Raw genomic sequence first — 24,426 nt, 5'->3', positions numbered from 1 at the left:
TCCTGCTGGCCACACTATTTCCAGTGCAGGCCAGAATGCCATTGCCCTCCTTGGCCTCCTGGGTGCCCTGGTGGCTCTGTTCAGCCAGCTGTCAAACAGCAAACTCAGGGTTTTTTTCTGCCAGTCAAATTTCCAGCCACTTTTCCCCAGGCCTACCCTGAAACTGTTATGACCCAGGAGAAAGACCTTGTTGAATGGCAGGACGCTGCTAGGGCTGATGGAAGCACCCTTTGAAGGATAGGTGCTACTTGCTGCTTAAGCTGTGTGCATGCATATTACTTTGTCCAGTATGTAACGAAAGGGTAGGGATACAATGAAAGACAGTCATTTCCCAAAAGAAGTCACCACTGACAATACTGGGGCTTGCAAATGCAAGAAAGAAAGGAATAATAATGGAATAAAAAGAAGTCATTGGAAAAAAATGCTGTCATGGGACTTAAAAGAGAGAGTAGAGATCTGAGTAAAAGGCTAGCTGCAGAACTGCCAAGAACTGCTCTCAGTTTTAGAAATTGCAAAGGTGCTATGCAGTACTAAGTCAGGAAGGGCAAACCACATGTTGCTGCCTTTCTCCTCCATCTGTAGAGAAATTTCCATTACCCACCTGAAGTTTGTTGCTGAGCTTTATTTTCTGGAATCTGAATACTACTCCACATGTAACTATCTGACAGAATGATACTTATAATGTGGGGTGATATTGTACATGTCACTCCAAATGTAATACTTTCTATTTATTTCCATGAAAACTACAACAGATATGAAGAGTACAATAACGCTATTTGATAGAGCAGATTCTCAGCTGTGAACCATTGTCTTTCAACATAGGTACCAGCATTAACTCTGCATTTTTGCCTGCATACTGAACTCAGAACAATCTGTACCAGTGGAGGTGATTCACTGTCACCCACTGCATCACTGTGCTCACATCCACTGTTTGATTTCCATCAGTGTTCAAAAATGTAATGTAATATTAGTGGGAGTTTTGTATTCTGTCTTCTTGAGTACACATAGGCCAAGCTACTGATAATATATTTTTGGTCGGTATTCAGCTTATCAGCTTTAGTTGGATGTTTTTATTGATTATTAAAATTACATATTTTGTACACATGCAGCAGTTGTAGCACTTCAAGTCTGCCAGGAAGCCAAAAAAGTCTCTGTGCAATAACTGAAAATTATGCTTAAATATTTCAGCAGCTCATGTTGTTATGTCATCAGTTATATCTTGCTTATCCAGGCTTATTCCCATAGGGCTTAATGAACTGCTTATAGTGGTGGTATTTCAGTCCCATTAACAGCAGGAGAGGTAAAAACAATTTTAGTGGAAGAAAACCTTCCATCACTGATATAGTTACGCAGGCATGGTATGTCATGTATAACAGAGCTAAGAAACCATTGTAGGATGATTTATTGACTACAGCATGGGTTTTTATTCTCTTCCATGTCTTCCACCACCTGCTGTACCTAGTTTTTAAGTTGGATTCATCCTTTGACAGAGCATCACTCATGCAGATCACTGTCCTGTTAAGGTTATTCTGATGTATTCCCTTTATGTGATTCTCTCTCTGAAGATCAGGCCCTTCACCCAAGTCTACAAGTTTGAAGAACTGCCTGCTGCTCCAGCTACAATCTCTAGTTCAAGAGTGAAAGGAATAGCAGGAATAAAACTAGTCCCCAGGCTTTTTTTTAATGTAGAGTATCTCCAGTACAGTGAACTGGCTGATCTGATCACAGTTCTTGTGCTGCTCATCTCTACTTCAAGTTGCTGCTCTCATCTTTTGGTTGATGTAATGTAAATCTGGAGTTCATACTACCACATTATGCTTCTACAAACACATGAATGCCAATACACACTGTCACATCCATGAATAAAACTCTGAAAGTAAGTCTGTCCTCGTCAGTAATTCATATAGATAATCAGCTTCTACTCTTTAGGAGTATGGATATTCATTATTTCTATCAGTAGTAAGATGTGCTTGTTGACCAGCAGTCAAATCAGCTAGGCTGATTTGAGATGCGTAGATTGTGTCTGAAGCAGCCATGTAGTGAGACTTTTTGAAATATCTTTTGTCAAACTCTTATCAATTTTGCAAGCATAAAGATTCAACAGAGTAATGTTTTCTGACAGCTTAACTAAGTTTGAAAGCATCAAGCAACGGCACTTAGATAATAACACTGTCAGGGACGTTTTCACTGCACTAGATGCCAATTAAATTACTGATTTCATAATTATAAATTAGCATGTTACAGTGGATAATTAATGTTGTCACACTCAAGCTGAAATACTTTATATAAGCATAAATCTTTACTCTGTTGATTTGCTTATTCAGGAACTAGAAAATATTGCATATTGTCTTCAAATATTTGAATATTTTTTTTAGGATTCCTTCTCCTGACTGCAGCTGTAGCACCACTCTCTGCTATTGAATGGCTCAATTTATTGAGTGTGCACTGTATTCAGAAGGAATGTAATAATCTTTAGGGAGAGTAGTGTTCATATAAAACTAAGACACAATTTGAGGGGGGGGAGCCAAACACTTGCAAAATAGTTGCTGGACTTATCATGTTATCAATAAGAGAATTTGTTGGAAGGAAATGTGGTTGACAAGAAGTTGGTTTAAATTTAACTGCTAATGTGAAGTTGCTCTAACTTATAAAAGAGATGGTGGAAAAGAATACCTAAAATAAAGACTTATTGTCTTAGAATGTTAAAGCATAATAGATCAATTAGTTGAGAAGATTGAGAATCAGTTGCAGCCAAGCTGCTGAGTTTTCTATTGATAAGTTACACTAATAAATGTATGCACATCCTGACTGGCTGTAGATCACAGGGCAGACTATAGACTAAAGCACTATTGTCCAACTTTGAGCAGAGGAGAAAGGATGTGAGAATATATTTTAGCTTTTTTTTTTCTCTCAGAAACAATAAGTTAATGGTAGCTAACCACAGAGCAGCACTGTGATTGTACTTGTAACCATGGATAAGTTCTATTGATTTGGGCTAGGAAGTGAGAGGCCAAATCTCAAGGCCATTCCTGTCTCCAGGGTGTTTAAAATCACAGCTGCTCCCACCAGGACAACGCTGTCCAACTAATGGACTTTCTGTGAAAGGGAGCGTATTCCCACTTTCACTTGACACTGTGGCAATCCAAAACTAGGAACATGGAAGTGATGATCCTAGAAGAACAATTAAAAGTGGCAATTTCTGGTTTACAATTTAAGACACTCAGTTTATACTAGCCATATATGGGGATCCTGCCTCTGCTCTCTCAACTTTTTATTTCTCTTTCATTCAACATTATTGTATTAAAATATACCATAGTTGCTTTCAGCATGGTCATTAAAAAGAATGAATTTTACATCGGTTCATTGAAAGTTGCATTTTTTGTTAAGGGATAAAAATGAAATAAAAAACTTCTCTAGCCACCATCTGTCTTCACCATATATATATTCTAATGTAGTAATCCTGCAGTTCGGTGATCAATAATTCCTTAACATTTCTTTACTTTACCAGATATTGTATTTAATTTTCCTTTTATTTTTTTAACCAACTTATGGAATTCTATTAATAAAGTAGAACCACACTCCTGAACATTCTAAAAAGTTTTCTGAGCTGTCCAGACATTAGTTTTAAAACCAAGGGACTGCCCAGTATATGTGCCAGTGAAGGGTATCTGCTGACACAATCGTTCATATTTACACCTGATAAAATCAAAATTCATAACTTACTGTGTTACTGATCTAAAAATAGTAGATTTTATCAGTTTAGGAATTCATGATAAGTATATTAAATTAAACTAATTTGATTTTCATTGTTTTAACTCTCTAATGATGTATTTTCAGTACAAAGTAGGGAAAATAATCTCGTGAAATTTTTGTATTTTCTTTGTCAAATATAGAGGAATGGTAATTGAAATGCTTATGTGGGTTAACAGGAACTATATGATCGTTCTCAGTTTCCTACATGCATGTAGAACTGCCCTTTTTAGCATTAATAGAGTCTTGAAACATTCATTTTAAAATATCAGTCCTGCTTCTTTTATGTTATTAATACTTCTGTAGTCCACAACTTTTGCAAATAAGAAGTGAATGTTTTAGTTACTGAGACAAAAAGAAAAATTATCTTTATAAATATGTATATATACCAGAAGTTAATCAGTTCACTGTTCTGGAATTAGCTGACTTGTTTGCCTTGGTGTGTCGCCAATTAGCAGGAACCCAGGGATACTGTCAGCTGACAGCTGGAAAGAGATCCCCAGCTCTGCAGCATACGGTTCACTGTGTTATACAAAACCCTGAGCTGATGGTATTAATGCTTTAACATTACCTATTAGAATTTTCATCAGCAACCCATCTGCTACTTTTTAATGAGAAAATACAGTGATAGAACCCTGCAAGCAGCGGTTTTCCTCAAAATCTTTCTTATTTTCTTATCTGAAATACATTTTTTTTTTGTTTAGTGTATGTAAAAGAAATTGGTGAAGAGAAAAACAAAGCTAGAAAAATCACAACAGATAAAATAGGCAGAGTCAGGAGGAAAGAAGGAAGGCCTTTTGTTGTCCAAGCAGTTCTATGATTCAAAGTGGTATCTGAATAATCTTTAGGAGATTTTTATGTTAAAAGGATTTGCTCATGAGAACTCAGCCATAAGAGAAAAATATGTACTTTAATAATTATTTATTATTTAATGGGGCTATACTTTTGAATTCTCAAAGTAGATTCAAATATTCAATAAACAATTGTATGTTTGACTTTTTTTCTAATCTAGACAAGCACAATTTATTTATTCACAAGTTTTCTTTTAATATTTAGAATAAGGCACAGTTATTTTCCCAGTGTAGTTATGCTTGGAAGGATGGTTAGTAAACAAAATCACCTAATAGAATCAGCAAGTTAAGCTCCAGAAGAATGATCTGTGCTGAAAAAATGTTATTCATTTTCCACCCTTAAATTTATTCTTCTCAGGAGAAGATATTTTCTAGAGAGCATATCCTTCTATGTACTTACAATGAGAGAGTGTAATTTTTCCTTATATTTCTTACATAATCTGTTAAAGCAACTCTGTGCATGCTTCCACTGTCACTGCTACCATTTGGAAAACACAGCAAAGCAGAACTAAAACACAGGATGTGGATGGAGTCATAAATAACAGCTCTGTGAGAATTGTACATAAACAATTCAAGATTAGTATTGATCTATTTTTGCATTATTTACAGTTGCCCTTGAGTCCACGTGCACAGTTTTAATGGAGTTTAGCCATGTCAGGATTCAAGCTAAATACCACATTAGAAGGCCCCCAAGGAGAAAAGCTTTCTGAGTATGGTAATAATGGACAACACGTATCTGTTGAGTGCTAAATACAGTTGTGTAGCCTCCTGTGTTGGATGCTACATGGATTAATGCAAGACTGCAAGTTAATAAATACTGGTTGAGAAAGTAGAAGTCATGTACGTAGTTAATGGCCTAAAATTAAAAATGCAAAATTTGTTCCTTTGTCCAGAGATGTTTCATCACTGATTTTAAACACTTGGAGACTGTTGCAGAAAAGAAGCCTTTTTTTTTTTTTTCCCTGGGAAGTTTATAAACAAAACTGTGATGAGAGTTAGTGACCTTGCATGTTTCAGAAGCTTAAAAAGGCTCCTGCTGGCAGCGTGCTGTTGGAGGGCAAATAACAATCCTGCTGTTATCATCAGGGATTGCAATCACTGTCACAGAGCTTCTCGTATGCTCAGCATTATCTGTCAAGAAAGAGATTTCTTGGTGAGTTGGAATGTTTTGGAATACATACATCTGCATTTGCATTTTGGCAGTTTGAGCTGATCTGCTAGCAGAACAGCTGTGTCAGCAGTTTCCCCGAAAAAGCTGCACAAAAAGTCAGTTATGCAGCATTAGGATAGAAGTGTATGATTTCTGCAAGGAAAAAAAATGACCAGATAGGTCTGAAACAAGTATTCTACTGCAGCAGCAGTTTAAGGTGTAATTTTGCATTTTGTCAAGATTGGTCTCAGCTAGTCTTCTTGATGTGATAACTGGAGATGTGCTAGCAGCTCATTGTATCACTGTTTTCCAGGTATGCTTTTCTTTTCAGTACGTGAGATCTAAAGAAGAAAGCCCCATCTTTTTAGCCTTATCCATCATACCTTTACAAATCATTTCATCCTTCCTTCCTCCAATTGGTGGATTTTCATGCATTGGATAATTTTTACATTGTTTTACATTTCAGAAATAGAGAGTAATATAGGGAGAGAGGAGACTAAGAAGTCCAAAGTTTCAAGATTTTTTTCCCCGATTTCATTTTTAACACAAAGTTGATGGCTCTGAGTGAATGTGTAGTTTAAATATTTTTGAGACTGAAAGCTCTACTTCATATTTAGACATTCATAATGGTTCTTTGCTTAAAGATTCAGATCACCTTTCAAAATAAATTTAGGCATCCAAAGGTAGGTGTCCAGATGAATAAGATCTAAACTTTCATTGTCAACATCTGAATGTAATCATTGGATTCTAGAATACTACCAGCAGTTTTTCACAACACCCAAAAACATCAGCATTCATGTAAAAATGTCCCCCCTCTATTCACTTGATGTATTTCTGTTGCTGATTGTATGGGAACTGCTGAGTCACGGCCTGAACCTCTGATTGATCACCTGAGGTGAGCCATGAGTCAGCCAGAGGAGCACAGGTGAAGGCAATTCACCTGTGCTGCCGGAAGGGGTGGAGCCTGGCTGCACCCCTCCTAGACCTATTTAAGAGCTGGCTACCAGTGGGGAAGGATCTCTTCTGGAGATCACCTCTAGTGTTGTTTTGTGGGTGAGCCCAGCATAAGGGTAAGCCTTCTTTTTATTCTCTTTTATTATCATAGTCTACTTTGCCTAACTGTCTTGTTTATTTTGTGATTATAACAGCCAAATATTATTTGATTATACACTGATTAATGATTTCCTTCAGGATTTCACCTGGTATTAAAGCCTCTAGAGATCAGACAGAATACAGGGTTGGTTTGTTTTTGTCAGGTCCAATAGAAGTTACTACTGAAACTTAGACACCTTTAAACAGCATTTATCAGGTTTCTACTTAAGGGAAGATTGTAGTGAGATAAACTGCTACAGGTGAATAAATTCTATTAAACAGAAGTACTCAAGAAGTTTTTATTCCAAATTATGCTAGTTTACTACTGAAATTAATTTTCTCTTGTACTAAAAAAGTAGTTAACTATGCAGAATGAGTAATTGCATTTAATGAGGTTAGAGTGCTTGGTAATCAGCAAATCTTCAGAGCATAGCTTTCAAAGTTCGATGTCATGTCACTCAGTACTCGAGTAGACAGAGCACTGGGACAAAAGTGAGAGGGATGTCTGAAAAGGATCAAAGTAAGGGAATGAAAAAAGAGGCGTTGAATCTTGTTGTATCTCGGTTCCAATGTGACCTTTATCAAGCCAGTCTAAGTCCCCCTATGTAGCATTCCTTCTATTTTTTTTGCTCTGCACCACTTAGCTTAGTGTCATTCTCAAATTTGTTGAGAGTATACTCTTTCCCACCATTTTCATCATTGATAAAGATGTTGAAGGTCACCGATCCCAAGACTGACCCCTGAGCAACAGCACTTGTCACCACACTATACGTGGATCATAAACCTCTGATTGCAATCATTCAACAAATTCTTTATTTCAGCCTTCAAATCCATAGCTCTCCAATACAGAAATAAGAATGTGGTGTGGGACCATGTCAAAGGCCTTGCATGAATCTAGGTAGATGGCATCAGGTGATCTTTCATTATCCACTGATGCTATTATTCCATCATAGAAGGCCACTTGATTATTCAGGCACGATCTCCCCTTGATATATCATTCCCTTATTCTATGATCCATTCCTCTGAAACATCTGTTAAGCTTGTATAACTTGTAGCTGGGATCCATCTGTCATAATAGTCCTGCAGGGTGAGAGGGATGGAGTTTATTGAACCACTGCATGGTGAAGCCAGCTGTAGATCCACCATCACTATGCTTGAGAAAGTCCATTTGTCATTACCCAAGGCAGGAAAGAGCCAAACTGTAGGAAAGAGCCAGCATATTTTCTTATGTGCATTACAGGGACTTTATCCCCTTCTACAATATGTGAAAGCTTTGTCTGGTACAATTGGTGGATCCCTCATTGTTGACTACAGTTATTTCCCATTCAGCAGTACCTAAAGCCAGCTGAATGACCTTCACTTGTGCAGATTGGCTCAATTCACCTTCTCCTCCATAAGTTTCTTCAACTTTTCTTGTAGAGCTTCATCTAGCAGCCTTCTGTCTCTAATGCTTTCCCAAAATACAACATGAACCAACACTGAACAAGGCAAATTGCTTCACATTTTCTAGTAGCTTATTATATAGTAGGGCCTATTGAACATTTATCACCCCCTCCTCTGGTGATGTTCTTAGACTTCAGACAAGTCTATGATCACTTTGAAGATGCCTGGGTGGCTGGGGTTTCTTATTCAAGACTGCTACGTTATCAGTGAAAGCTACTTACTCCATGTAGTGTCGATTACATGATGTGTAGAGGGGACCTTCCCTCTGAACTCTGCATGAGCAGTTTCAGTACCAAAAGGAGTTACGCATCAATGTCAGCCATTTCCAAAGTAGTTTGGACTGATATGTGGAATCTAGCTGGACATGATGGAAAGATGATTTTCATAGATACTGGGGTCTAGTGCATCTTTAGACAGGAAGACCAAGGGAAGACTCATAACAGCTAATGCAATAAAGTCAATTTCAGTTCAGAATTATGCTGGAGCTAACAACTTTCCAGCATATGCAGATACCGCTTGCATTTTATGATTTGTTTTTCCCACCCCAGTGTGCTTTTCCAGGTGCTTTTTAGTTTGGTTACACTTAATTGAATTCATTTCCCATTCTGCCTCTGTATTCTTTTCCTCGTAGACTCATTGTAATTTATTGCCTATATTACTATGCTTTGCACATATCTGTGCCAAGTGCAGGAACATCTTTGTATGGATTTTGGCCAAAGACTATACTCACATAGTTAAAACTCTGATGCTAAGCATTTCTTTCATGAGAGAGAAGTACTGAGGATCTAGTCTTGCTTTCTGTACTGTTCTCCTTATTTAGTCTTTGTTTTGCATAAAAAGACTATTACACAAATTCTGAAAATGGATATCACTGACTGTAGCATTCTGGGAGCATACACAGTTACTAGTTAGTAGTTAATTTTTAGAGAGCAATTTTGGTACAAACTTATAGCTAAATAGAAAAAAATATAAATTGTTACCCTGAGTTTTTTTCTTTTCCTCTAGGAAAAGGTTGGAGGTGTAAACACCCCTAAACTACACTTCTAGATATTCACAGGCTGGCATTTCATGCTGTGTTTATTGTTTAATAAACTTTCAATAACACTTGCCAATTATTACATAAGACATTAGAGACCTTAAATATGTGTCATCGATGTCATCACTCACATTGTTTAGTAAAAAAGTCCTTTGATCTCTAAGGTTAAAGAATGACAAAGCAGTTCAATTCAGGGAGATGCTCTGTTTACAAGGGGTACTTCAAATTATTGACTATTATCACAGATTTTAAGTTTTTGTGTTATTGATAGTCCAAGCTACACTGAAATTTTTTTAAGAGTTCATCTTATTATGTTTTCAGATTGTACTGGAAAATGAAAATGTTATCTTCTGTCTTTAAAATCATCAGGTAATATATTCCTTTCTATGAATTTTTCTTAAGGTGATCCCAGGACAAGAGGAAGAAGTAGCTGTCTGCTAACTGATTTCAGAAGTCAGTTTAACTGCTTGCTTTATAAAGCTAAACTTGATCATGCAGGAACTCCCAGTACATCCATGAATAAGAAATAAATTTTAACTTATACATTATTTACTGTGGTAAAGCTTCTGCAATTTTCATAAGAAAAGAGATTCCAGTTTATTAAAACAAGAAAAATTCAGTAGTGAATATTTTTCATTTGTGTTTCCTCATTTGCTTTTGTATTGTATGCAAGCATCAGAGAAGTCAGATCTGCATTTTTCTATCATGTTTGTATCACCTGTTCTCAGAACTCAGGCTTCCCTTTGGACAATGTAAAAAATTCAAATAAAAAATCTAAGGTTCCTGGATGCAATTAGTACAAAACTGCACCTTCTGGATCAGACTCCTGCTCCATGGACTGTATGTGTGTGCTGACATGCAGATGTTGTACACCACTGAACCTCTTTGAAACCTCGTTTCCTTTTTAATAATATGAATAAAACAGTAATGCATTTCTTGCAGCCTGAGTGGTGGACAAAGCAGATATTCTATTGGTACATAGCAGACTTCAGCTGATTTATCTGCTCAAAATGTATCAATCATAAGCATGGTACGCTATTTTTCTAGATCCTACCCATTCCACACAAGTGTAAGCTTTCTTCCTGATGGGAGAAGCTAAAATAACTTTAATATTGTTTCCTTAGTTTTTATTTGCCTTCAGAAGATATGAAAGTTGTTCAGAGTGCATAACAAAGTGGTAGAAGAAATGAGAGCAATCTTATGGAAGAGATCACAAAAAAAGAAAAAATAGTAAGAATTAAATGAATTCTAATCTTCAAATCCTATCAGTAGAGCAACAATATTGAGGGAAATGCTAGACATTCTTTTGGATGTAATATTTCCTCAAAGATTTTTAGCAACTTCATAGGAAAAAAACCCAACTATTGTTCTTTTACAAATACAATACAAATACAATAGGACCATAAACATAAGAATGATATTACTCTGGTAGAAGAAAAGAGTTAACAAAAGTAAAATAGTTTTAAGAAAAAGAAAACGATCATGATTCACTACAAAACTTCTTAAAATCTCCTATTACTTGTTAGAGGCATTTTCTTATGATTCATCCTCTTGATAATTGATATCAAAAACATTTGTACAAATGCTCTGTACTTCTTTGTTCAACTAACAATATGCAAACCCCTTCTTATACCACTCAGGATGTTCAAAATTTGAACTCTGAAGTTTCTATGTGATGCATTTTATGAAACAACAATGCTTTAGGATTATCTCCTTGTGTTCCAGGCACCACTAGCGTAAGTAATAACATTTTAGTAGGTTTAATTTTAGAGCAGTGTTGTTGTTATCTGTTGCTGAAAATTGCAATTACACTTCTTCTGTGTTTATATCCTGAGTATGTCACAAAATGACTATAATTATGTAAAAAAAATCTCAAAACATGAATTTTTTACAATAACTTTATATGTCTGATTTTCATGGGAAAGTGAAGGATAAGAATTTCCTCTGGCCTTAAAATCAAGCTGTTTGTGATATATATTTAATGTCAATTTCTGTAGGTTGCAACCACTGCAACAAGCCCTGCAGTGCCTACATAACAATCTTAGTGGTGATTTAGGCACCTAAAAGGAGGAAAAACAAAACAAAAAAATCTTTGGAATATGGTGTTCCTATTAAAAAAAAAAAAAAAGTTATTGAATTTTAAGCTAAATCCTCTGAAACTCTAAAATATGGCTGGATTTATTTGTTTGGCCTTACAACCAGTATCTCATTCAAATCTCATCCCCAGCTGGATTTTGATCACTGTCAAATTCAAACAAGAATATTCTTTGTATTATTGATCAACAAAGAAAATAGTGTAAAATTTTCATGCATTATTTATTGTTACCTTGACAAGCACATTAGTTTTCTTGCATCAATTACTTTCCTAGGTTGCTCTCTTGGACAAAAAACTTGTGTACATGTGACAATGGGGGAAACATTTTTTTAACATGAAAACTACCCTCTGGTTTGACTGTTATAGGTTCTAGTTCAGTCAAGGAGCAAGGATATGACCAAGGAGAGAAACATTTAAAGAAAGCATTTTATTACATACAGACATAACCATGATTACTAGCTATGATAGATTTCTAGCTTCTAAACAAACTCAGTACCTTTGATGAGAAGTGGGCATTTGTGCACTGGGTGCCTTTACTCGCTTCAGTGAGGAGAATGTGTCCTACTTAAAATTTCTGCAAACATAAGGAGCTTCCCTGTGAGTAGCTTTTCTGAATTGGGTGGCAGTGTCAAGTATGTCATTCGAGTGCTGTGTTTTGGAAAAGGAACACAAAAGGAAATTACAACAGTAAGAGAAAATAAGAACTTTAAAAGGGTTCTTTTTATGGAACTCCTGTATGAAGCCTCTTTATCTTTTTGTCTTATCAGCTTAGTTTTTTTCTGTAAGCATAGAGTTCTAAGTTTACCTCAGGAAAACTACAGAAAAGCTTCTTTTCTAGTGTCAAGATAATATTCTAAATGTAAAATCAAGAGGATAATTGTAGGAATGCTACCCCAAAAATGAACCTGGGTCATTCATCATACTTCTTATGAAAAGTTATATACTGTGCTACCTATAGAAAAACAGAAAAATATAGTATTTTGATAGAAGCAAAAGAAATGTCACTCAAACAGCAGACTATATTATGAATTACTTTAATTATTCCAATTAAATTTATTTCCCTGAAAGTTAATTCTGAAAAAAAATTTTGTGCACTGATTCAAAAGGTCTACAAAACTCCTACAGAGAGAAATGGAGGGGCACACACTGGTCTTATCTATTTGGTAACAGGCAAGACCTGAGGGGATGGCATGGAGCTGCATCTGAAGAGGGTCAGGCAGGCTTTAGGAAAAGATTCTTCAAGAGGGTGATTGGGCACGGGGAACAGGCCCCCCAGGGCAATGGTCATGGCACTAACATACTAGAGTTCATGAAGTGTTTGGACAGTGCTTTCATATATTGAGTTTGAATTTTGGGTGGTCCTGTGTGGAGCCGGGAGTTGAATGCAATCATAGAATAGAATCATAGATTTGTTTGAGTTGGATCTTTACAGATCATCCAGTCTGACACCCCTGCAATGAACAAGGACATCTATAGCTAGATTCTTGTGGGAGAATCTATCACCTCTCTGGGCAACCTGTTCCAGTGCTTTACTGCCTTTAACATAAAAAACCTTCTTCCTTTGATCTGTTTTTCTTATAGTTTGAAACCATTTTGTCTTGTCCTACCCCAAGAGGCTCTGCTGAAGAATCTATCCCCTTCTTTCTTATAGCTGCATCTTTAAATATTGAAATGTCACTATTAAGTCTCCCTGGAGCCTTCTCTTCTCCAGGCTGAGTGGTCCCAGATATCTCAGCCTGGCTTCATAGGGAAGATATTCCATCCCTCAAATCACTTTTGTGTCCCTTATGTGAATGCATTCCACCAGGTCTGTGTCTCTCCTGTACTGAGGACTCTACATCTGCGTGTAGTACTTGAGGTGAGATCTCACCAGTGCCGAGTAGCGGGGCAGGATCACCTTCCTTGACCTGCTGTATCTTTTGATGAAGCTCAGGATATGATTGGCTTTCTGGGCTGTGAGGGCACACTGCTGGCTTGTGTCCAGGTTACCATCTATCTCCAAGTCCTTATCTGCAGGGCTGAAAAAAAAAAAAAGGCCTTGGAGAGGACTGTGTCAAAGGCCTTGCTGAAATTTGCATAGATGAAATCAAGGCTCATTCCTCATTAATGAAGTTGCACCATCATAATGAGCCCTTTCCAGCTCAAAATATACTATGTTTCTGTGATTCTACCATCCTAAGTAAACAATTTGCTTTACTCTTTATTTCAAAATGCTAATAACAGGAGAAAATCATTTTATTTGTAACTGTATTTGTAAATTGTGTCCTAGTTACTGACACAAGTTTTCTTTACAACAATTGTGATTTATTTCTCTTTTCTGCAGAACACTTTCTGTGTTGCTCTCTCTTCATCACTATGACATTGAATGTTTCAATCTATAGTACAAAGAGGAACAATTGCAAATTTCTGGTGTCCACCTTGTACTTATCCTGCCTGGCTCAAACTATAGGCGCTGAGTGTGCTTACATGCTAATTCAATACTACTTCTCCCCTGGAGAGAAGCTAAATACAATTTGAAAGTGGAAGAAAAGAAACATTTATTTGGTAAATGAAAGCAGAATTTTTTTAGGTCAGACCCTTATTAGTGGAAATCAATGTATCGTCATTGACCTCTATAAAGCTATGGCAAATTACATCAGCTCAGAGTATATATGTAGTGATGATATTTGCATTTGCTGAGGCTTTGAACAAGAGCTGCTATGCTTTCATATGGCACAGATTTTTTTGCACAAGGAGTTCTTAAGGCATTCTGTTTGTAGGGTTTGGAGTTTGCTGTTTTTCAGACTTCCAGTAATTCTATACACTATTACTTGTTCTGCTGGGGTTTCCTAATTAGCAGTGCTGAGCAGGAATTAGTTTGAATATAGTATGAACTCTTGCACAAAAGAAATGTCCCTTTTGTACATTTGAAAATGAATCTGTTTGAACAGAAATGTGTATATGGAATTTAATTAAATGACCACATCTGTTACACCTTAGTTCTTGAATGTGAATGTTTATCTATTCAAATACTCATTTGAGAGATACAATTCATCTGCATATATATTTGCAAATAATCTTACTCTTCTGTCTTTCCAGCAAAGCTGGTATGAAATCTTCAAAATTTTGACCCCCAAAGTGCAAGAAAATACTATTTCTAAATTATTTTCCTTTTTTTCCCTAGTTTAAATCTTATTTGACAGCAAATTCATTAACTGACCACACAAATGACCACAGGGTTTGTAACTGGCGAGCAAGATGAGCTTCAGAAAAGCATGAGTGGAAGTTATCTGCCTGTTGTGACAACAGTAAGCCCAAGGGCACAACCTTCTGTTCTGGAGAAATAAGATTTAGGTCCTTTGAACCACCTTTCTCTATCAGAAATAATGAAAAAAAAAAAAAAAAAACTGCTTTGGACATAGACATTTACAAACAATGGCTGAAAAATAGTTTTCTGTATACTCTTGAAAATGCTTCTTCTAATAAATAAAACAGTCCTTCAAAATATTATAAACTTGGTAGACTAAACTTGCTTTTCATTTGTCAGTCAAGCCATACCTGTATAAGACTATAACTAATCAAGCTTGCTCTTGAAGTCCATTGTCATTGCTTCACCATTATATCAAGTGTTACTAAGTGTCATATGTAGCTGTTCAGAGATGGGATCAGGGACTTGGCTGTGAATATGTGAATGGTTGATCAGTATTTAATTCAACTCTGCCAGTTACCTTTTCCCTTATGTTTCAGGAAAGCTAGAGGTGGAAATGGAAGATTTGCTGAAGTTCAGTAATGTCACTGTAGCATGAGCAAAAGAGATTAAAAGAACAAGAGCTGGCATTAACATTTTGATAGACTCAACAGCTGTTTCCATTTGCTGACACTGAGCTCTCTCTGACATTCTGTCATCTATTGTGGTCTCTGCTACTTGACGCAGAGTGAGAGTCAGCCATTGATAAGTTCTTTGGGACACACAGTGTCAGATCAAAACAACCTGCTTGTGTGTAATGAAAAATTAACTTTAGGGAGAATTGTAAAATAAACAAAAACATGAGATCTCTCTTCATAAATACTTGCTTTAAAATGGTGATGTTTTTATGATGGGTATTTGTTTCATAATTTTTTTCACTGTTGCCAGTGCCCTTGAATTAATCATAAGCTCTATGATATTTTGTGGTCTTATTAAAAGCTGTAAAGCCCAGAGTCAGGTGAGCACATAGAAACATCAACTTTCATTAGTAAAAAAATTAAAATTGCCCTCTTGTTTTAAGAAAAATAGGTTAAAAATAGTGTATTCTGTGTGTCCTCAAGACTCATGGCTACATAGCTCATAGTACATATGCAGATCTAATTTAGATCCATGAGGAAACAGCAGAGTCTCTGCACAACTTCTTGTATGCCATCTGGAAATATTCATATTAATGTAAGTGGAAAGTCTTCTTCAGGGAAAGATCACATAGGGTTGCATTTCAGTTTTCATTATTCCATCATGTAACTCAGTTTCATAGATAAATCAAGAGATGTTATGGCTGAAAACTAGATCTGAAAGAGCAGACTTACTGACCAAGTTTTGAGGCCAAAACTCTGAGGCATCCAGAGAATCTCCACCAGACTTCTGCACAACATTAAAGCATTATCACAAGTGATATTGAGTATTTTTATGGTTTTTGCTAATTTCAAGTTCTTATGTTGTTCCTACCACCGCAGTGTGGTAATAAATTTATATTACAAAACTGACATGCATGAGAAGTAATGTGGTTGCTCACTACACTAACTGGCTTCTTAAAAAAAAAAAAAAACACTAAACAAACAAAAAACCAAAAATGGAGTGTTTTAAATAGTCTTGATCTAGGTATGCTTAAAACAAATAGAGAGGAAAGTGTTCATATAAGAGGAAAAAGTCACCCTTGTTCAAGTATTTATCTTCTTTCTCAGTGAAGCAGATTGTCATCCACTTCCCCATCTCTGACAATCTTCATTTATCATTTCCTTCATTTTCATATTTTTTCTCAGCTTTCCAATCAGTTTCAACTCAAAAAACATCACAAGTGAAAAATAGCAACTGATGGCAGCCTGTTCTAGATCAGTTGTTCTTCACCAGAGTAAAAACACGTGCATGGAAATAACATGGGAATACATTGTTGGGGAGCTTATGTAGATCCTGTTGTCAGCCTTTCTTAGTTTTTAATGACAACAAATCGCCCTTTCTTGGAGAAAGAGTTGTTTTGTTTTTTTTTCGAATTAGTCACTGAAGTTCTTGAACTGTCTACTTCTTAAACAGCACTGGGTAAAGAAAATCATATATACATGTAAAAATGAAACAGTTAACTCATTATTTTCCTGCATTGATACCATTTTCATTCCTCCAGTAACCACAGAGAACGGGAGACCATCCAAGAGCAGAAAGTTTTTTTGTTTGTTAATTTTTGTTTGATTGGTGTGTTTTTCCTTTTGGGAGTGGGGGTAGGATGGGGTTGGGTTGTCGTCTTAAGTATAACTATGGGAAATAACTATTGTATCCCAATAGGCATGATGCTGGTCTCTTTTGTGCTGAAGTAAATCAAGAATAATTTTACCAATGTGAGTACAGCCACATCGTGAAAATTCTAGTGGGAGTATAGAATATGGCACAGTATCTCTGTAAAGAATAATGAAAGATTGCAGTGGGAATTGCAGTTCCTTTGTATCTCTGCAGGAAATCAGTTGAATTTGGCATTTTAAATGGTTGAATAAAAGAAATTTCTAATTTTAATTAATCAGAGCTGAGTTAATTAATCTAATATGTGACAGGAGAACACTGAAATTTCAACCATGTCATCTGATATTGGACTGAATATCTCTGGTCTGGAAGGGAAAGAAAGACACTTTTCAAGTCTACTGTTAATATGATAATGGTTGGCAGCATTTGGGCATAGATGGGAACTGACATAAAAGCAAATTGAAAGTGGGAAAAGGTTTTAGGTTGAGGGAGGGAAGATTTAGGTTGGATGTCAGGGGGAAGTTCTTTACAGAGTGGTGAGGTGCTGGAACAGGCTGCCCAGAGAGGTTGTGGATGCCCCGTCCCTGGAGGTGTTCAAGGCCAGGTTGGATGGGGCCCTGGGCAGCCTGGTCTGGTATTAAATGGGGAGGTTGGTGGCCCTGCATGTGGCAGGGGGGTTGGAGATTCATGATCCTTGAGGTCCCTTCCAACCTGGCCTTTCTGTGATTCTGTGATAAAGACTGCAGCACTGTCTCAAACACAGCTGTTATGTGGTACAGGGCAGTTATGTCTTTCTTTGTTTATTAAGGAAATTGGGAAACAGCAAGATAACTTTGTTAGTACAGGCAACTTTTCAGCATTCTTCATGGCTGACAGTGTCTTCACTCATAGTGCAAAGTCAACTTCCAAAAAGGTGGCCGTTTCAATTGTTTCTTCAACTGGCCAATTAACAGTGGGCGGCTTTAATGGATTGTGTGTATACACAGTGCAAATGAACCCACAAAGCTATTTTATGCAGTCGTCCTTCAGCATGCCCATGGAAAACTCTTGGCTCTCCATCAGCTGTGGATTTGGCACAGTGCTAGCTGCAGCGATGGAGAGAGGAGGGGTCTGCAGGCAAGATACTGAGATCAAAAGACGCTGCCTTTGGGCAAGGGAGATTAAATCAGATCCCAGGAGGCTCAGTACAGGATTAGATTGTTTTCACTGTTAGCCTGCAAACATGCTAATGTTATTCCCAACCTGATATGTTCAGGAGATGGGAAGCTGTGGATGGAAGAAGCAGCTCATTCAGTCAAATAAATTAATATTTTCCAGTTCTAATATATTTACTGCATATGTATAGCAGCTTGTATATTTAGGATCATTATAGGGCTTGTCATAACAATTTAGCTCTTTTTATGATTTGCTTGTGCTTGGCAAATTTTATCCCAAACTGAGGAAAAAAAGACAAAAAGAAAAAAAAAAATGTGAAAAGGCCCTGAAAATATAAGGCACAGTGATATTTGCACTGAGAATGTACTTACTGTTTTCTAAAATTTGTACATCTTTTTAAGTCAGCTCAATTCTGCAAGCAGTATAATTAAGTTCTAACAATTAACTTGCACTTCTTCTGAATAGCTGAGGGCATCGAGTCTCTTTGGGTCATGTGTATACAGTCTGGTTTGAGATTTGCAGTGTGTTCACTCAGAAAGATAATAAACTCTGCAGTGGTATTTACTGTAGGAGAAACAAGCAGTCCTGCTCAGTAAAGTCACCTATCCAACTTTCCAAAGAAAGCAGTGGTCAAGATTGTCCTGCTGAGATTTGAATGATTCCAGGGATGAAGATTCTGTAACCTGTTCAAGCAACCTGCTGAATCTGACCACTTTTATGGTGATTTTTTATTGAGGAAGAATGCCTGTGTTGAATATTGTGACAAGTGCTACATATTTTCCTACCTTTTAGAATAGTCTGGTTACATCTTCTCCACACCCTTCCCTCATATGACTGACATCTACAGTAAGATCTTCCCTTAGTTTTCCCTTATTACAGCTGAATAAACACTGGGTTCTCATCTTCTCTTTCTATGTCATATGCTCCAGTAATGGGACTTCTAATGCTTTTTTCTGGCCTCTTTAAAGAATCAAAACAAAAAAACCATACAACTGAAATATTTGGAAGTTCAGCTTAAGACAATAGAACACAGACTGATCTGCATAGACAACTACCTAACAGTAAAATAAGGAAGAATTAGCCTGTGACCTTGAGCTCATGGATCAAAAAACAGGGTACCCAACATAACAATGAAGAACTCCTTGCCATGGGTGTTTTTTTGCTCTATCCTACCTCCAGGTTCAATCAGATAGATCTGGTATGTGGCAATATCTAGTAAGCAGGGCTGAAGAGGTGGAGCAACTTTAGCTCCTTTTCATTCAGGTTTTGAGAAGTTTCAGTAGCTCTTATGATAATATCTGCAAACTTTGCTTTCTTCATCTTGCTCAGAAAGAATTAGTATTATGAATACAAGTATCTGAATGCTTAGAAATGTATAAATTATGAGAAATATTTTCAAAACAAATACTTCAATTTTTAATAATAACCTAAACTACAGTCATTAAATCTTTGGAGTGGCTTGTCTGTTTGTAGTGTGCTGATGAGTATGTGTGAGTCCCACTGGCCCTCTTCATTTTCTCATTGTCAAACAAAGCTGCCAAGGGTCGATATCTGTTGCAGACTTCCCTTTCCAGCAAGTGTGGTGTAGCATTGCTGCCAGGGCTATGATGTGATAGATGTCATAGATCCATCTAATTCTTGTATCTTTTTACACTGTCTCTCATCTTAGTGTGATAGAAAACTATCTCTCTGCACACAGACATGGATGCACTGGCTGCTCCTTTATTTGACTCACATAGAAAGTACTCTCAACAAATCCATGATACTCTTGTTTCTGCCATGGAATCTCTCCCAAGAGGAAATTTTCTATTTATTTCCTTCTTGAACTAGTGATTTCTTCATAAAACTAACTCATTTCTGTAGACCATATGCCAGTTCTTCAACTGCTCTAGCTAGCTGTACAGTTGGGCTGCTGTGCTGAGTTTACCTTAGCAGAGTAGCTGCACTTGTCCCAAGTAACAATCTGTACTGAAAACCAATTGCATAGCTAGTGTGCAAGATGTCACGCTTTGAACTGTACTTAGGTATACTTAAGTAGGTTTGTCTGTTACGCATACCACTTTTGCAAGGTATTTTGAGACAAACAGCCCATATGTGTTTTATTCTTTTTTTTTCTTCTTAAACCAACATTATTATAATACCATTTCTTAGTTTAGACTAATGCCTCGATATATTTACTGCTTATTTTACCTTAAAATATATATACAGTTTACTTTTAAGTTTTTTTTTACTTGTGATGCAGGAAATAGCTCAGCCTAGAGCATACCTAAGTGCAAAAACCTACACAGTGCAAATTCCTCCTCTTGAACAGTTCTTAATGAGACAATATCCTTTGCTTTGAATTCAACAAGCTTTTGGAATGCTTTGAAATCTAGTGAATGTTTGCTCTCTTAATAGAAAGGAATGATATATCTGTACCAATCAGTTACTCTCTTCAGGCTCAGTTCATCTCCTATCCTGTGTTTCAATTCAGTGAATGGAGGAAAGTGAATGGTAGGTGTTTCATTAGGGCATATGGAAGAGTGTGAGGAACACAGCTGACTGGATTATGCTTGAACAATTATGTAGAACAGGAGGTGTCAAGCCTGACAAGGTCTAGTCCCTATCTTCTGTAGGGAGTGATGCTTAGGAGATCTATGGCAAAGACCACACCCAAGTTTCTTTAGGGGTGAAACAACGGGGTTCTTTCAAAAGGTGAGGTAGTGGGAACAGTCAGAGAACTAAGACCCAGTAGCAATTCATAAATAAAATCAATAAATGAGGCCTTAAGAACATAAATCAATTTGATCCCTAAAACATTTTCCTAATGAAGAAGCCTCTGGATATATCTGAATGTATCTAGCTTATAAGACAACCAGCTATAAGACTTTAGTATTGGATCAGTTACACTACTTGTTAATTATGTCGGTGTTTGCTGAAGTGAATCCTACTGCCATGGGGGAAAAACCAGAAATTGGGAGTACATGTCCCTTTCACCTAATGTTAGAGAAGTCTTTGTATTATGAGTATGAATCTGAAAGGATACACAGCCAAATTATCTAGTCTTAGGTACAATGGGTAAATGCACATTGAAAATCACTAGAAAGTCACTAAAAGAAGATAAGTAGCACTCTCAATAACAAAAAGGGTTCACTGAAAATAATAAATAAAAGAATGAGTAATAATATTCCACAGCTTAATTTGATTTTTGCCTTCAGATATCTTCATTTAAATTGTTTACACTAAATAAATTGATGACATTCATGATTATGTGTAATTACATATATTGATATTTGCATGTATTCCACAGGTTGAAATGTGCCCTTTATTGGTAGATGTGTCATTCCCAAAATTTATTGTTTATAATCAATATGAGATTTCGTCACATAACAGAAAAGAGATACTATTACTAAATCTGAAAACAATCTATTCTTGGCAGAATATGTGTATTCATTTAAAATGAACAGTATCCATCTTATAAATAAGTCTACATACTGTCAACACATTATTGACTAGTCTCCTTGAGTCTAATGGAAAAACAGTCCATTCTGCAGTTACAGATTAACTATAAAATAGTCAGACTTTCAGCAACATGATTCTTAGGCTGATTGACCGATGCCTTGGAAAATTGTAAGGTGCTTTCTTCATATATCATACTTACAGGAAAGAAGGGAAATGTATATATGAAGATTTCCTCTAAAAGTATTTTAAAATCTCCCTCCATTATCTCAAAATTCTCAGGGATAAGGAAGATTGTCAAAGCACAACCCTTAAAATGTATTTTATATTCCCTGTGATCAATTTATCTGAAAATTCTTCAATTTAGAGCATGACTTACTTGTGATAATACAAGAGCTCTTGAGATCTCCCTTTGAAATGTTTTATCCCATTTCTTTCCCTCATTGTTTGTGTCACACATACATGCAATGACAAATGTTGTTTGCATCTAATGCTACAACTCATACCTGAATGTATCAAAGACGTGCTTCTGATTTCCAAACATCTGAGAAAGGAATACATTTCTATTTTTCATATGATTGTTAAGCTTATTTCCTGGGAGAACTTGTATATTTTGCTTACAGGTCCTTTTTTTTTTTTTTTTTTTTTTTTTTTTGGTCAGTATTTTTCAGTGGTGGTTTTGTTTTTTGTTTAGTTTGTTTATTAGTTTGTTTTCTTTTTGTTTTCTGGAGACAACCTATCAGTTGTCAAAGACATTGTTCATGAAATTGGTAAGATTTCACAGAGCAGTAATTGAGATGCATTTTACTAGTTATTTTTGTTGAACTCCAGGAAACAGCTATCAAAAGAGAGCGTTGGGGAACTGTTCAGTCTAATGCAGGAGCTGAAAGAACTGTATCATTATAATAAACTGGTACTTTTTGGCCATTGATTTATTTATACTTAAAAACGTCTCAATCAGAAACCATTTATCAGATAAATTATTAATGAAGAAATGTTTTCTGACACAAAAACTAAAGCACTGCAAGCCATTTTTCATACAGTCGACTGTGGTCAGAAGTAATATGCTCTAAAGCCGAGTAAATAGTTTAGATAATGCTAATGGAAATTTTAAAAGATGAAAAAGGGGGCTGTGTTTTTTCCTAAGCTTACATTGGATTCTACAGGTTCTACACTGTACATTTCTACAAATATACATTGCATATTTCTGCATTCTTCAGTTGGGGCACCAAACATGCAAATAAAAAAATACATATTTTCAAGTATTCAAAAGCATCTATACTTGTTAGACTCCAACCATATTGAAAGGAACTCAGATGACTCAGGCTTCCTAATATTTATGTAGAAAAGTTTTCATTTAATTAACCTTCTCTACTTGGAAGTGTTTCATTCCTGGTTAATAAAATAGTTACATAGTTTATGTCTTGGAAATTTACATTGACATCTAGGATTTTGAGAGCTTAACTGTATTAAAAAATACAGATGTATTTGTTCCTAAAATTGGGAATTGGAGGATGACAAGGAAGAAGATTGCAATTAAATATCATATTCACATTTGCATTTGTGTCATATTTCTTCAATATGGAGGTATAGTTAGACTATAAATATCTACAGTTTATATAGAAAAAAGGAAAAAGTCAAGAATAGTCAAATAATTCTCACTGAACAGTGCTAACAGTTTCCCCAGATGGGTCAGACATTGTTCTCAGTGTAAAAGCAATTTTTCCAGTGATTTACAAAATGGCTATAAAACAAATTTCTGGTCAGTGTCAAGAGTAAAAGGCAACAGAGTACTAGTATGAAGTATAGTACCTTACCTCTTGTGAGTAAATTTCTAGCATTTATTTTTCTTATAGCTTGCTTAAAAATATGTGTAATTTACAATTTTCTGTCTTTGGGAATTTTTTTTTTTGGGGGTGGGGGGGAGAGGGGTGGGTGAATGTCTTGCTCTTATGAAACACATTTGCTGTGATTTTTCTTCCCATTCCCTTTCCTCCCTAACCTATGGTCTAGATTCTCATCCGCCAATGTTTACGTGATATTGAGACAGTACTTTCAAAACTTTGAGGTGGCAAGATCTACTTGTGGGGCACTGCCGCACAAAATTTCTTTTGAGTCTGGAAGACTGCTGTATTTTTTTAATTTTTTTTCAAATGTATGAGAAGAAATCTTCTCTTTTTGTACAGGCTCAGCGAGTTGTACACCATTTCAGCAGACATGTCTGATCTTTCCACCTGCATAACTGGAGATGCTTCATGCCTTCGCTGGTCTTTTCAGTAACCACTAAAGACTTCTTGAGACTAAACACTGGAACAGATGAGTTAAATTCCTCTTGAATATTCTTCATTGGAAGTGGATGTATTGGACTTTCTGAATGTGCATAAGGACACAAAGGTTAGTATACTCCTTAAAAGTTTTGGGACTGATTCACTTAACTAGTACTTGTGCAGCCTGTATTTCAATTTGTTGCTTATACAAAGCTACAGATTAAAAAAATGGTGGTTGACATCACATATATGCCTGAGACTGTGCTTTACCACTGAATAAATTTAGGTAGAGAGCTCGTCCAACAGACTTCTGCATGACTTGGTGGCAGACAAGAGCAAGCTCTATCCATGCTCCAGGCTTTATTACCGTAAATAATTTCTGCAGTATTTCTTCTAAGTTTGGATTTAGTTCATGGCAATCACTTTTGTCTGATTTATCACTGACAAAAGATGAGGAGGAGAGATTCTTCTGTTTGCCTATGCTCACAAGACAGCCCTTCTTCAGACTTTTGTCCAAATTTGTGCTTAGTTGACATTAGCTCTAAATGTCGTATGGGAGTCATAGGCATGTTGAAGATGTAGAATACAATAAAACTCTTCCTTATATCAGCTATCAACTTCCTGGAAGTTGAGATTCTTATAAAATGCATTGTCTATTTGATGATTTCAGTAAAAGTATCACATATTCTATGGT

General features: G+C 36.3%; 1 protein-coding gene across 8 annotated transcripts in view; it reads left to right on the top strand.

Moving 5' to 3' along the window:
• The window catches only part of HS3ST5 (heparan sulfate-glucosamine 3-sulfotransferase 5), a 207,323-nt gene that overhangs the window by 94,452 nt on the left and 88,445 nt on the right, over positions 1-24,426 (top strand). For 6 of the 8 annotated variants that reach the window (XM_048935689.1, XM_048935686.1, XM_048935693.1 and 3 more), the window contains exon 2: positions 23,652-23,859. The gene's annotated coding sequence lies outside the window, so the exon portion shown is untranslated. Of the gene's footprint in view, positions 1-6,760; positions 6,822-9,724; positions 11,059-15,143; positions 15,291-23,651; positions 23,860-24,426 lie in introns of those variants that run through there. The other 2 variants (XR_007374987.1, XM_048935687.1) reach the window with 2 other exon arrangements.

This window comes from Lagopus muta, chromosome 2, assembly GCF_023343835.1.
Source record: "Lagopus muta isolate bLagMut1 chromosome 2, bLagMut1 primary, whole genome shotgun sequence".
Taxonomy (NCBI): domain Eukaryota; kingdom Metazoa; phylum Chordata; class Aves; order Galliformes; family Phasianidae; genus Lagopus; species Lagopus muta.
Note: the sequence above shows the minus strand (reverse complement) of the source record. Positions and strands in the feature narration are given on the sequence as shown.